Genomic DNA, 15,778 nt, shown 5'->3' with positions numbered 1-15,778 from the left:
CTAGATACTGAAAAACAGTACATTCTGAGCTGACAGACTGTTGTGACAGTCTTGATACGTTACGTATTCTCTGTCTACTGTTGAAGAATGACTATCACTATCCCAGTTCCCACTGCTGTGGTTTGATGCACGTGTGCTATTCTGGATTTTTCAATTTTGTGTCTACGTCTAGAGCAGCAATCCACATCCTTTTTGGGACCGCGGACTGGCTGAGCCGCAGAGGAAGGCGGGCACACCCCAGGCTTGCGCTCTTGCGCACATGTGCATGGGCTCTTGGGCGCATGTGCGAAGTGGTGGTGGAGTGCGCGTGGCAGCATGAGCACTCCCACACCCCTTCGCACATGCGCAGGAGCGCCTGTATGCATGCCCGGCCTTCACACGGGCGCTCGGGTGCATGCGTGAAATGGTGGAGAAGCACTCATGCTGGCACTGGCAAGCATGTGTGTAGGGAGGGGACTGCGTGTGGGGTAGGTGGGAGGTCTGTCTCCACAGCCTGGTCTGGCTCCAGGCCACGGACCGGGGGTTGATGACCTCTGATCTAGAAGATTTTTCATGATTCAATTTTTACCTTTTCTGTAAGGAACAGTATCTCTGTTTTGTTGTTGTTTAGTTGTTAAGTCATGTCCGACTCTTCATGACCCCATGGACCAGAGCACACCAGGCCCTCCTGTCTTTCACTGCCTCCCAGAGTTGGGTCAAATTCATGTTGGTCGCTTCAGTGACACTGTCCAACTATCTTGTCCTCTGTCGTCCCCTTCTCCTCTTACCCTCACACTTTCCCAACATCAGGATCTCTGTTTTAGCATCTATTGTACTGAAAGTCTTCAGATTTGGTATACTGTTCTGAATTGTTAGTTGTCTTAGAAATTTTTTGAAGGTTCTAGATTAGATTTTGGGGTTCTTACCCATGCAGACGAATGATGGTAGACAATAATTAGGGGATTCTTCTAATGCTTCACCTAGAAATATAAGTTAGTCTCTTTCAACATACTAGTTTCAGCATATTGATTTTTAATTTAAAGTCTCTTAACAGAAGAATATAAGTGATTGTGAACGTAAGTTGATCTAATTTTCAGTATCAGATGTGCTTTCTTCTAGTTGCTGACTTTTATTTTGCTCAGTATTTTTTGCATATTAAAAATATTGACATCAATCATAGTACCAAAATATCAAAGACGTTGAAAATATAAAGAAACAAGATTAAAATTTATTTATTTTGTATCATTTATATGCCACCTCTCTCTTGGTAATGGGAAAATACCCAAATTGAACAAGGCAGTAGACTGGGATGTCCATTCTCCCTGCTATTGTATATTTTAACATTAGAAATTTTAAACAGACAAATAAGAGAGAATGATGGAATTAAGGGTCTCAGAATCAGTGGAGAAGAATTTAAGCTGCAAGCATATGCTGATGATCTAGCAATAATACTAGAAAACCCTCTAGATGGTTTGGAAGAGTTAATGAGGACTATAGAAGAATTTGGAGCTGTGGAAGTTCTTAAAATAAATTATCAAAAAACAAAATTCATGACTAAAAACATAAAGAAAGAAGATGTGGAAAGAATCGTAAGGAAAACTAATTTTGAGGACGTACAGAAAGTAAAATATTTAGGAGTTACTATCACAAAAAACCCAAGTAATTTAATGAAAGAAAATTATCTCACAATACAGAAAGAAATTCAGAAAGATTTGGAAGAATGGAATAAGCTACAAATTTCCATGACGGGAAGAATTTCTACAATAAAAATGATGATACTACCAAAACTTTTATTCCTATTTTAAAATTTACCAATTCTACTAAATTATAAATACTTTAAGGATTTGGACAGTCTGACCTTGAAATCTGTATGGAAGACCAAGAAACCAAGAATAAAACGTAGGATATTGCAAGATTTAAAAGAAAGACGGGTTTTAGGACTGCCAAATTATTGGCTATCATATTATAAGGCATGTGCTATGGTTTGGATAAAAGAATGGATAACATTAGAGAATCAAAGATTATTGAAATTGGAGGGTCATGATCTAAAAATTGGTTGGCATGCATATGTGTGGTATGGGAAGTACAGTGGTGCCTTGCATAGGGACGCTAATCCGTGCAGCAAAAATCGCTGCTAAGCGATTTCATTGCTATGCGATTTTAAAAAGCCCATAGAAACGCATTAAAACCTGTTTAATACGTTCCTATGGGCAAAAAAACTGACCTTAAAGCGAAGATCCTCCATACGACGGCCATTTTCGCTGCCTCTTAAGTGAGGACTCCGTCCCTAAACACAGCGGGCGGCCATTTTTTTACTCGGCGGCCATTTTAGAACTGCCAATCAGCTGTTAAAAAATCATCGCTTTGCGATGATCGGTAAGCGAAACAGGGACCCGATCATCGCAAAGCGAAAAAACCCCATTTAAAACATTGCAATGCGGTCGCTTTTGCGATTGCAAAATCTTCGTCGCTATGCAGTTTTGTCGCTAAATGGAGCGTCCGTTAAGCGAGGCACCACTGTACAAATAACAATCACATTTTGTAGAACATATTCTGAGGAACGCATTATGCTTAGTGTGGCAAACATTCCAAATACAAACTTACAAGAAAATTCCATTACGAGTAGTGCCAACAGAAGCATTCACTTTCTAAGTATTGAATCAGAAGGAAGTGTTACTCACATATAAAGATTTATTAACTAAAGATCAGAATATAAAAGACAAGCAAGATTTAGAGAAACTAGGCCTAGCTACAGAGTGGTGGGCAATGCTGAAATTAGAATTGAGATATTAAAAAAAGATAAAATTGTGGGCTTTTTAAAGGGGAAAGTTCAGGTGGATGAATTATGGATTTATACTAATGAGAAAAAAATGTACACATACTTATTGGAGTACGACTTGGAGGATGAGAGGGTGAACGAGACGATGGTAAAATGGGCACATAATTTTGGATATAATATTGATATGGATGAATGGACAAAGATGTGGAAAGAGAATCATAAAATGATTGAGCCAGTGAATCTTAGAGAAAATATCCTTAAAATGTTTCATGGATGGCATTTTACCCCTGTATGATTGGCAAAAATATCAGAAGGTAACAGCAATGTTTGCTGGAAGTGTAAAAAATTCCAGGGACTCACTGTAGCGGAATTCCCACATCACGCCTGTCCATCATGGGAAGCTCAAGGGCAGGAGCCTATGAGAGGACAGGAGGGGCGGAACCTAAAGGACAGTTAAACAGTTAGTTAGACAGTTAAGAGTTGGAGAGTTGGAGAAAAAAGTGGTTTTGGAGATAGGGAATTGAAGAGAGAGAGTTAGGAGATTGATTTGAGGAAGTTTAAACAGAGATTGGAAAGTTGTAATGCTAGAGAGAATAGGAAACAGTTCAAAAGCCTAGAGAATAACTATATAGTCAATGAATAGTGTAAAAGTGAATAAAAACAAACCAACCAATGTGGAATCAAATGATATTTAATGAATGATCATAAACATCTGTGATTTTCTCCTATGATTTGCATAACATCTATAATATCAATAAACCTGTTCTATTGGCAGCACATGTCTACGAGCTACTGTATCTATTTGGTATTGAGGGAATAATACCTGGTGACAGCGTGAAGTGAGGACACACATCCAGAGGGTGGACTTGTGTTTAAGGCAAAATAAACAAAGGACATGGGGTGTACATCACACTTACTATCATATATAGTGGTCATGCGAAAAAGCCAAAAGATTTTGGATACAATTTTGGGAAATGGCAAAAGAAATTGTTCAACAAAAATTAAATTATAAACCTGAAATGTTCTTATTGAATATTATGCCAGAAATTATTGATAAGAAAACAAAATATAGTCTACTGTATATATTTACAGCAGCTAGGTTACTCTGGGCCCAAAAATGGAAGAATGAAGAGACCCCAATGATGGATGAGCTTTTAAAGACGCTATTGGACATTGCAGAATTAGACATACTTTCAGAGGCACTACGGGATCAACCAAGAGACTTTGTAAAGCAAAGTTGGAAGCTGATACATAATTGGGCCCAGAAAAAGACAGGAGTTTAGGGAGAAACTTGGTATTTAGCGAACTCAGTGCTCAACAGAATCCTCTTGAAGACACTTGAGGTCCAGACAATGATGGAATCTCTGTTCCAAAGGGGGAGGAGGATCGTTTAGTTAGTAGTTTTTCTTTTAGTATTTTTGTCTTGTACTCAGATATTAGATTGTTAATGTTTTTGAGTTTGTTTATCATAATAAAAATATTTATTTTGTATCATTTATATGCCACCTTTCTCTTGGTGTGGGGACCAAAGGGAGCTTACAAACGTGGACAAAAAAAATTAAACATAGCATTCAATGTACATTCTTTATAAATTTTGCAAGTGTACTTTTGTCAAAAGAAATTTCTAGATTTATCTTGTTATCATTTGAGATTGTTCCACATTTCCATGTATGGTTTGGGGTTTAATTGTGTTGTCATTGAATAAAATGTATAAGGAAAAACTATATAGTCTCAAGTTTATTCCTATTTATTTAATCTAGCTGTACATACTTTTTTGTTAACTTTTCCAAAGCTTTTATATCCCAGACCCATTTAAACCATTCATTCATTGTCAGGTCCTTACAGCCTTCCAATGTCCAGTGGTTATTTGCCTTGACACAATCAATAGAAAATTAGTAAGATCTTGGAGTAGTGAATTTGTGATATTCCCTTCATATATGTTGAGAAGTGCTAATAATATGTCTAAGTGAATATTTTGCTTTGTAATATTGCAGTCTTTTTGCACCCAAAACTTTAACTCTGGGACAAAGCCAGCACAAATGAAGAGAAAATCCTGCTTTGTTCACACCCCTTTCAGCCAAACAGGATTAGATCCTTTGGTGATAGGTGCCAACTTCAGTGGAATGAGGTACCATTTAGCTTCAGTGTTATTTCTGTTATATTTACTGAAAATCTAAGAGTGATTACAACCACCTTTTGTTCCATTAATATATCTTGACATAAGTCATTAGTCCAAATCCCACAGTAGTACTATAAAATTTAGTAAATAATAAGGTCACATCCCTCATTGTTGCATTATAATTTGTAATTAATTGTCCAAATGGGGGTAAGGGTCTTATAGCCTATTATTCAAATTCTCTGATGTTGAGAAAATACAATAACTCGTATATATGTAACCACAAGGTTGGATTATCTGGGAACCTCTTGGAAAGAAGTCAACCAAGGTTAAAACCTTGTTGATTTTCATTCCCAAAATTATTTGATTTTTCCAGAAAGGTAAAATAATGTGTGGTAAATAATAGTGTTGTTGTTTAGTCGTTAAGTCGTGTCCGACTCTTCATGACATCATGGACCAGAGCACGTCAGGCCCTCCTGTCTTCCACTGCCTCCCAGAGTTTGGTCAAATTCATTTTGGTAGTAAATAATAGTAATTGAGGGTAATATTGGAGGTGGGGCACTAATTTATTGGATCATTTTTCAGTATGTACATTGTAGAGTAAAAGAATTGATTATGTTTTCTTTGTTTTAAGCCATTTGAGGTTAAAAAAATCTGTTCACCTGGCATAGATTGCAATTCCATTGCTATGCAGTGCTCTTCATAATCATCTCTGATGAATGCTAGAACATGTTGAAGCTGAAAGGCATTGGGGCATTCAGCCATATCTGGTAGCCCCAATCCTCCTTTTGAGATATATTAATGAGTTGAGGATTCTTGTTTTTTTTTAAATTCTGAAAGAAAAACGAACCAGCTCTCTTTTGGGAAGTATTAAAATTAGATTTTGTTTTAAGAAGGTTATTCTAGGTGATGCATTCAATTTGATAGTAGTGATTCTTCCTAGCCATTTAGCCCACCTCCTGATGTAATGTGTTGTTGTTGTTGTTTAGTCATTGTGTCTGACTCTTTGTAACCCCATGGACCAGAGCACACTAAGCTCTCCTGTCTTCCACTGCCTCCCTGATGTAATAGTTGAAGTATTTCAGTTTGTTTACACTTTTGACATGACTGCACCAAAATATTTTGTTTTTAGAGTCTGTGTTCATTCTCAACATTGCTTAATTTTTCCAGCTTGTATTTATACAGAGCATGTCCAATTTAGTTAATTTTCAGCCACAGCTCAACATTCCTAAAAATTATTTTTAATTATTGGTGCTTCATCTGTTGACTTAGAGGAAAACAGGACAATGATGTCTGCATAAAGTCCAACTGTACATGTTGTTCGTTTTACTGCTACTCCATATAACGCTGGGTTCTGCACTGTGCTCTCTGCTAGAGGTTCTGGTGCTATGGTAGGAGCAGGGAAATTTGCTTTGTACCTTGACCAAGTTTGAAATGTTCTGTATAATGATAATTAATTTTAATTCTTGCTTCTGAGTGTATCTATATAGTTTCTGAACAATTTTAGTAAAATTGAGTCCTATATTCATTTTATGAAGAACTTGAATAAGGAAAGACCAATTTAATCAATCAAATGCTTTACTGGTCTCTAATGGCATGATTGCTGGTTCACTGTTATTAGATTTTGCATAGAGAATTATGTTTAATAGATGTCGAGTTGGGTCATTTAATTGCCTTCCCAGCATGAACCCAGTCTGATCTTTGTCAATACAGTTTGTAATTATGTTTTTTAGGCATGTGGCCAGGATAGACGTTAGAAGCTTAGCATCCTGGCTTATTAGAGAGATAGGACAATAGAATTCTACATTATTTGCATCTTTTACTGGCTTAGAGATAATGATTGTATTTGTATTGTTCTATGAAAGAGGGATTGTTCCTTCATTATACCTGTAATGCAAACATATCTTTCAGATAATCCTATCTATATCTATATCTATATCTATATCTATATCTATATCTATATCTATATCTATATCTATATCTATATCTATCTATATCTGCATCTATATCATGAAAACAAAACAATCATATTGCATATAATACATAAAATTTTAATCAGAGATAAGAAAAGGAAAACAAATATAACAAATTAAAAAAGGGGAATGGGAGTAAATATGGGGAAAACAGGTAATAATATTTTAACAGTACATACTGTATGGAACCATAGCAGTGTGGAAGGGTTTTTTGGCAATGTAGAAAGTCTTCTCAGAGTTTTCCTTTTCCTGATTTCAGTGTCTTGCTGTTATGCTCTGAAGTGGATTTTATGGGGTGTTGGGAACAGTGACAGAAAAGGATATCCAAACCTACATTTTCAAGATTTCAGGCTTCTGCGTGATTGCTTGCTAAAATAGTTTTACATTTTTGCATTTGCAGGACTAATAAAAAGACGAAAAGGTCTATTTATATTTTTTTACTGATGCATCATGTATTTGCTGGTAGAGAGGTGAAATTCTTTCCTCCTTTGTAATGTTGCTTGGCAAAGATCATGGAGGATCATTACTGGTTTCCCATCAAAAGTAATGACTTGGATCTTTTCCTTTCACAGCGTAACAAGCTAAACATGTTCCTTGGGAAAGCTTGTTATTTTGGTCTAGGACTAAGGAGTGGTGAATGCACTCCAAGTCCTCTTCAGTTTTATGCAGCTAGGGGATTAATCTGGCAAACCAATCGACTATCAATCAAATAGTACTTTTTGTTGATTCAGACTTCTGGATCTCCCAGCTCTCTGGTTCCAGCATCCATTTCCGTTCTCCAAATCCTCCATTTTTAATTGTTGTTCTTTTGAAGCTTTGGTTAAAGTGGAGATTTGTGCTTGATGATGGACTCCCACATCAAATGCCTCACTCATTGCTCGGTCCCACTGACAAAAAGAACTGCAACTGAATTGGGTTTTATTAGTTTAAAAATGTTTAAATTAAGGTGTCTCCATGACTTAAATGGAAGCATGGGTGTTTTGCCTGGAAAGCTGACTTTTTGGTTGGAAAGAGAGGTAAAATACATTTCCGTCAAACAGTTGTTTTTAAAAAGTCATTTGTGAAATTGAATTGTTTGTTGGTGTAAATTGCATCTTTACCCACCTGTTTACTCACTTGCTCATCCATCTTCCCACCTGCTTGCCTGCCTGCCCATTTGCTCCCTCGCCCTCCCTCCTGCTTGCCCACCAGCCCTGCTAGCCCGCTTGTTCCCTCGCCCTCCGGCCCGCCCAGCTACCTGCTCACTTGCCCACCCACCCTGCTTGCTCACCACAACTCACTGTTCCTTCTTCAGAAACTATAGATTGTGTTTACATGCAATCAGTACTACTTTTAAAATGCAGGTGATAGCTAAATAAGCTATAATGATGTTCTTTAGGAGACCATTAGGTCTGCAGCCTTTGCTTTTTTCCCAGTCTTGAATTCCTAAAGAAACAGAGAAGACAAAGTGCTGCCATAATTATTCAGTTTAACAATGACTCATACTAAATGCTGCTGCAGTTCCCTGCAACACTGTCGTGGAGATCTTGTTGCTCCAGCCTAACTTTTAACGTTAGAGATTCAGATTCTTTATTGTACAGTCATAGACCCAAACAGAATAACAAAGGAGAAAGTATATTGAAAAATGTATAAAATCATTATCAATTAAGATAACCTAAACACATAGTATGGAAGTGAGAGCAGGACCATAAAGAAAGCTGACCGCCGAAGAATTGATGCTTTTGAACTATGGTGCTGGAGGAGGATCTTGAGAGTCCCCTGGACTGCAAGGAGAACAAACCTATCCATTCTAAAGGAAATCAACCCTGAGTGCTCACTAAAAGGACAGATCCTGAAGCTGAGGCTGCAGTACTTTGGCCATCTGATGAGAAGAGAAGACTCCTTGGAAAAGACCTTGATGTTAAGAAAGTGTGAGGGCAATAGGAGAAGGGGACAACAGAGGACGAGATGGTTGGACAGTGTCATCGAAGCAACCAATATGAATTTGACACAACTCTCTCTCTCTCTCTCTCTCTCCCTCCCTCCCTCCCTCTCCCTCTCTCTCCAAGATAGAAGAAGCTGCCTCAGGGTGGTGGGAGATTGCGCAAAATGATGGCATGGCAGTTTACCGATATAGCAGTGTCTAGTTCCCCCTAGTGGCCAGTTCTGACAATTATATCTTGTAAATCCATATTTCTATGGTTTTTTATTTAATATTTTTAAATGTCCATGCACTACTTTCAATTGACAAGCACCCAGCTTCCACATTTAATATCACTGTAGAAACACATGTGAACACACCACAAATCCCAGTAACAGACTGGGACACTATGCAGTAGCTGGGCCATATCTTTAAAAGCAGGAGACATACATTGCCCTCCCTTAGTATAGAAAAAAAAACAGATAATGGCTTTGGCACTATTTGGTGATGACTATACTGCTGAAGATTTGTGGGGTGCCCATGATAAAGAAGTTTGAAAGGTGACACTTAAATATTTTAACTCTCTGACCTGCTGTATCATAGTAAATACCATGGATTAATTAAAAACTATCAGTAGATTCTCATTACAGTGCTCCCTAAAAATCCATATTAGCCATATCAGACCAACCTTAGAAAGTGATACAAGAACTGTATCACCTGCATAAAGCAGAAGGGGGACTCTTCTGTCTGCAAATTATAGTGATAGAAATTATAGTGAGAAACAAAATGAAAATAGGTCATTTAAACATATGTTGAAGAGGGAATGGTCAAGATACAGCCCTTCTAGTAGCAAAGAATTACTCAGATTGCCTTCTAGACCACACCTCGTCTGAATGGAATGTTCTGATAGGGTCACATGATGAGAAAGAACAATTGATGGAAGAGGAACCAGGTTTAGCCCATAATCCGTCTCATGGGACAACATGAAGTCTGTTTTTAGACTGATAAAAGAGACATACCAGCTATTTCCATAAGTGGCCCTGTGTACCTCTTCCAGATGACTCAAAACAAGGCAATGGTCAAGTGTGGATCTGCCTTTTCTAAAATTTGTTTCTTTATTTCCCAACACCCGTTCATCCTCAATCGAGGAACTTAATTTTGCTTTCAGATTGCTAGTGTATAATTTGCCAGCTATAGAGAGAAGGCCAACAGGGATTTAATTACTGTGAGGAAGCTCTGCCTGTGCAAATCTGTGCACTTGTAATCTCCACATTTTCTTCAGCCTGTAACAAGTGGACATGAATTTCCCACTCATGCTGCTGTAAGGTTGATTCCACACCAGACACAGTGATCTCCTAGCCAAGGCATGCATACCCACTCATTTTTTGCGATCACGCCAAGCTTCCTTCAGTGCACTCGCTCTTACTTTCTGTGATGGTGGTAGATTGTCCAGGCACTAGGTTGTTAGAGCCTTTTTCAGACCATCAAGTAAGAATGCAGTCAATCACCTCTCTGCCCCTTCCATGAAAACATTGGCAAAATGTTGCTCTGCTAACACAGATTTTATTTCCACCGTGCCACTGGGGGGGATGCAAGACTGGAGGCAGTAAATGGTTTATGATCCTTTACCTGTTATTTTGTCACTCTCACACTTCCTCTCTCGTCCTCAAACTTTCATTCCCCTTTCCTGTCTTCTTACCTTCTGTTTTTAAGGATCAGGAAAAATGAAGAGAGGAAGAACATTTTCCCAAATCTGATGTCCTTGTGTTTCTTTTTATCCCATCCATCTGGAATAGCCTACTTAGTGCTTAGGATGGAGGCAGGTAGGAGATAGTATGTCATGATCCTCTATGGACTGTGTTTGCTGACTCTACCATACTTCCAGACCTGGCTCCTGCAGAGCCAAGCTTGAACTTGAGTTTGGATACTCTGCCAGTGCTTGGCTGCACAGCCAAGCTACAGAAGCCCAGAGAAATCAGCACACACAAATGCTGGGCATTTATTCCACTAAATCTGGCATGCAGGAGCAATGCCCCTAAGCCTGCCAGTCTTTAAGCCTTTGAACTGTACAGCCACATTGCTCTGGCATCCAAAACCAAGCATTTACACTGGAGGGTTGTAGCTTTTACCTCATGACCAAAACAAACAAACAAACAAACAAGAAAACACTAATGCTATTAAAAAATTCTGTTTTTCACTAGAGTCTGACTACAAAGATGAAATATTTCTGCTCGGACTGAATCATCTTAATCCACATACTTGAGGTTTCACTGGGATGTGGACAGAGTTGTTTGCTGATTATTCATTAGCTTTTCCTACAGCAATATATTGCCGTGCTTACCTGTTCCTTTATCTAGTGCATCACCTTGTTCTGATACATGTGGTGTTAAGAGTGGAAATTCACTGCTTAATTATGAATCTTCATATAGTTTACTTTTGCCTTGTGTGATAAATGTTTAAAAGTCCTGCAGCTGGCCTAGGAAATTAGATGAAGTAAACAGGCATTACCTTTGCTGTTGTCTTGTGCTCTGATTTATATGTCTGACTTTCTTTGAGGTTTAAATTGTGGCTTAAGGAACCCAAGAACAACCCCCCCCCCAAATCTACCCTGTTAATTTTGTAATTGAGGTCTAGGCAAACAAATTGCCACAGCCATAGAAAAATGTTTGCTCTCTTTCAGCTGAATACACAGAAAATGTGTTTTAGCAGAATACCAACTGAAAGGCACAAATCAAGTGTTTAAAAATAGAATAGGGATAGCAGTTGTTTGCTAAGTCAATAAACACAGGACAAGAGAGCTGAAATTATACCCCTGCTGTATTAGGTAATGCTTGCTTTCACTGAACTGCTCCATACTAAAGAAAGACGAGCAGGAAAAAAAAAAAAAACAAGCTCTTTACTCCATGTAAGCCTCCCTTATCTAAAAGGGGTGTGTGTTGTTATTTGCCTTCATACTTCTCAAAAATTCAAATCAAATCTTTCTGCATTCTTCTCATCTTTATTTGTTACCTCAGTTCTTAAATCTGTAAATATCAAAATGTAAATAGCAGTTTAAAAATTTGTTTCCTATGAGCCTTCTGGTGGTAAAAATGAAAACTTTCTACTTAAAAGAGCCTTTTCAATTGGATGTACGGTTTGAGAGATTAATTTCTTTTATAGTTGTTCTTCTGTCTTACAACTAGACTTCTTTTTGTAACTTTGACATATTTCTTTCTTTCTACTCCCTTTAAAAATATTTATATTGAGCTGTTTTCTTGAGCCTAACTAGGGTGGCATGCTAGTAGATGTGCCTTCTAGGCATTCTCCCAGCCCAAAGAAACATGGAGGCTACTTTACACTGCTTGTGTACACACAAAGCTCTACGGATAAATATTCATGGTGTATAGCATACAAGCTTCCCACAAGGCTATGTCTATAGGATAATAGATGCATCGTGGAACTGGCAGATGTTTGTTTCACTTCATTCCATGAAACCAACATACATACAGAGGATGGAAAGAGACCTACTTTTGCACAGAATGTATACAGCAAAAGAAATCACATTGTCAATGTGTGAAAGTAGGAAAAAGAAATCTAGCACTGCAACAAAAAGCTCCATAAAATGTTATGTGTTTTGGTGCCAAGGCATTTTAATGTTAAGATCTATAGCACATACATATACTGCATCATAAACAACATTGGAAAATTTAATACAATCCTACTTGCATGAAAATAGACTCCTCCTTGAGGTCTTCACAATCTAAGACACAGGGCATGTTTGGCCGCAGATTAATTGTCCTGATTAATCTTTGTTCAGCCTAAAGCCTGGCAGAGAGGAAAGCTAAAGTTTCTTTGTTATGATCTCTGTGCATCACACACATGGATTTTGCCCCGAACATACAGTTATGCAGTGACCTTGGACGTTCCTAGAGCTAATGTGAAAGTGAAAGCACCTGTGGGAGAAGCATGCTGACATAAATAGCTGGGGCTCACACCCCTCCTCAGTTCCTTTTTATGTTCATACCTCAAATTCCTTTGGTAAAACAACTTGGCTATTTGACTTCTGCTCTGTCAATTCAACTTGGCGTGCTTTAATTTTGCACCCTCCTTCATGCCCCATGGTGCTGAAGGCTTTCTTTAAGAAATGCACCTAATATGGCAGCAAAAATATCTCACACTGATGGCCTCTCCAAGTGCCTTTTCTGCTTGGTCAGGAGGGCTACATGGGTGAAAAGTGCTGCCACTGCCCTTTTTTTCCTAAGCCTTTGCTTCAAAACTGACAGCTCCATCTCTGAGTATCCTCTTGGGAGAACGTTTTCTACTTCCTTTGCTTCTGGACCAGTCTGACAGTCTATGACTTTCCTTCCATTCTACTAATCACCAGAGTTCTGGTCAAATCCTGGTCCATCTGGGCACACCATGTCCTCATCACCTACTAGTGACATTGGCTGCCATGGTTTTCACATCTTCATTTCCCCCTGTCATTACCTTCTGTATCTTCCTCAGACCCTAGATCAGGGGTCTCAAACTCAATTTACCTGGGGGCTGCTGGAGGCAGAGTCTGGGTCAGAGTTGACCGCATCAGATTTTCCACCAAGCGGAGCAAGAGCCCGAGGAAGCCACCCAGGAGTTTCCTTAGCCCAGCTGGGGCTCTGAGGAGGAGGAGGGGCGCGCGCGAGCCCTCGTCACCATCCACGACCCCCTCTGGCTCCTTCTTCACTATCACCACCACCAGCAGCAGCAGGACAAAAAAGCGGAGAAGGGAGGGAGCGCCGGCGACTGCCTAGTGGGGGGGGGGGGAGGAGGGCACAACATAATATTTTTTTAAAAAAACCCTCTCAGAATCGCCTTGCCAAAAGAGAAAAGCCCCCATCGGTACCTGTGAAATTAAACAGATCACACATACACACACACACAGAGAGAGAGAGAGAGAGAGAGAGAGATCTGGCTATCTTCCTCTGAGGGTACCCCCTCAAAAAAAAAAAAAGGTGCATTCAGCAGCAGCAGCTACCCCCACCATGACAGGGGAGCAAACTTTGCGAGACGAACCCAGGCAGCCTCCAGAGCTGAGGTGGCTGAAGCAAGAGGAGGAGGAGGAGGAGGAAGAGGAAGCACAGCCAGGCATTGAGGCGGCTGCTGGCCGGGCTGGCGCTGGGGGTGCCGAGAGAGAAAGAGAGCCAGAGAGCCGCTTCTCTGGAAGAGGTGGCGGCGGCAGCTGCTGTTGGCAGCTTGGAGGTCCTCTTCGAGGATGGGCTGGGAGCGAGCTCCGCTCTCAGGCACCACGAGGCGGCGGCTCGGGCGCTTGGGGAAAAGGGCTGGCAGCGCGCCTCGCTCACCGGCTCTCCCCTAAGACAGCGTCTCTTGCACCCTCCATCCGGAACTGCAGCCGGCCAGCCAGCAGACAGGCGGGATAGGTGGCAGGCTGCAGTTCCGGATGGAGGGTGCAAGAGGCGCTATCTTGGGGGAAGAGCCTGTGAGCGACGCGAGGCTTTTTTTTACTTGACAGCAGAGCATGCGTGGGTGCTTTGGGGGGGCAGGCAAGGCGGGGGCCACAAATTATCATCTGGTGGGACGCAAATGGCCCCCGGCCCACATGTTTGAGACCCCTGCCCTAGTTCCCCTCACAAAAGCAAGAGGTGTGAGCACGCCCTCTCTTCACCTGTCAGCCTGGTACATTATGCCAGCATAGCTTCCTCCGCACATTGAAATCATCTTGAAAGCCACACAGAAACCCTCCTCCTTAAGGCCCTAGCAGCCTAAATGGAAGATGTCCCTGAGTTTCCCCAAGGACAGATCACTCTTCCTATAAGCTATGACCCTAAGCCTCATCCTCTCCTTCCTCACCCACCTTGGCTCTAGAAGCCCTTCTCCTCTCTAGAGGTATATCTTCCAGCAATCTCAGCATAAAGCCTCCTGTTTCCACATCCCTCAGCAACCTGTTCTTCAAAGTTTTTCAACACTTTCAGCCACCTACATTCCCCTTACCACCACCATTAGACTTCCATCTAGTTATCTCATGGTTTCAGTACCAGCATTACTTCTGTATTTTGGGAGGTTGTGTGTGGGTAAGTAAGTATAAAAAGAGCTTATGGTCTTTTAGATTCATGGCATCTGCACTATATATGCAAGCCAAGTAACAGCCCCTATTAAAACACTGCAAGGGGGGGGGGTTAAGCTCGTTTGAGCCTTTCAGTTTACAAATTCTGACAAAATCTTTCTACGTTAATCAAAGTGTGAAATCGCAAGAGTGGACTGGAAGCCAGTAATTTGATTGTATGTATGATTTTGACCAGACATGAATTTGACCAAACTCTGGGAGGAAGTGGAAGACGGGGGGGGGGGGGGGCTGGCGTGCTCTGGTCAAAGGCGTCATGAAGAGTCAGACACGACTTAACGACTAAACAATGATTTTGTATATGATATGTGGTTCTTTCTTGCCACATGCTATATAATTAAATTATCATATTTTCATGAATATAATACACACATTATACAGTGTTTTTTTCAAGCTGTTGAACACACCATGTTATATTCATAGGGGATGCCATCATCTTTTAAGTGTTTAGGACCTCTAAAGGTCTTAATCTGGCCCTGGGTATTCCCTTGGATATCATTTGCTGGGCTGCCACCTAGTCCCAACCTTTGACATTGATCCAGCATTACAGATTCATTGTGAGAGCTTGCACAGAGCCTTCATTTGGGTCTACAAATCTTGCTGACTACTCTCCTCCTGCTATGTCAGCTCGCTAATCACTCAAATGTATGATGCACAGAGATAACAATGAAGAAGTTGCTTACCTGTAGTCATGGGTCTTTAAATGCTCACCTGTGCAGTCACACATCCTTCCCTCTAGCTTCACAGGAAGTTCACCGAGATCCAATGATATTCTCATTAGTCTTCTGGAACCGATGATGGGCAGGAACCCTGACTTTTTATTTTCAATGTATAACTGTTCATAACTTTTGACTACAACTTGAAGGAGTAAGGTACAGTTATCTCTTCTGTTCCTAGTATGACATTTCTTACATATAGGTTCAAACTTGCAACTACC

General features: G+C 40.2%; 1 protein-coding gene across 6 annotated transcripts in view; it reads left to right on the top strand.

Annotated features, from left to right (window-relative positions):
- LOC140705783 (uncharacterized) overlaps positions 1–4,482 on the top strand; it is a 68,359-nt gene extending 63,877 nt beyond the window's left edge. For 5 of the 6 annotated variants that reach the window (XR_012085298.2, XR_012085297.2, XR_012085294.2 and 2 more), the window contains one exon: positions 1,674–4,482. The gene's annotated coding sequence lies outside the window, so the exon portion shown is untranslated. The remainder of the gene's footprint in view (positions 1–1,673) is intronic. The other variant, XR_013544082.1, reaches the window with a different exon arrangement.
- Positions 4,483–15,778: the final 11,296 nt, after the last annotated feature.

The sequence above is a fragment of the Pogona vitticeps genome, chromosome 3, assembly GCF_051106095.1.
Source record: "Pogona vitticeps strain Pit_001003342236 chromosome 3, PviZW2.1, whole genome shotgun sequence".
NCBI classification, from domain to species: domain Eukaryota; kingdom Metazoa; phylum Chordata; class Lepidosauria; order Squamata; family Agamidae; genus Pogona; species Pogona vitticeps.
This window is presented reverse-complemented; position numbering and strand designations above follow the sequence as displayed.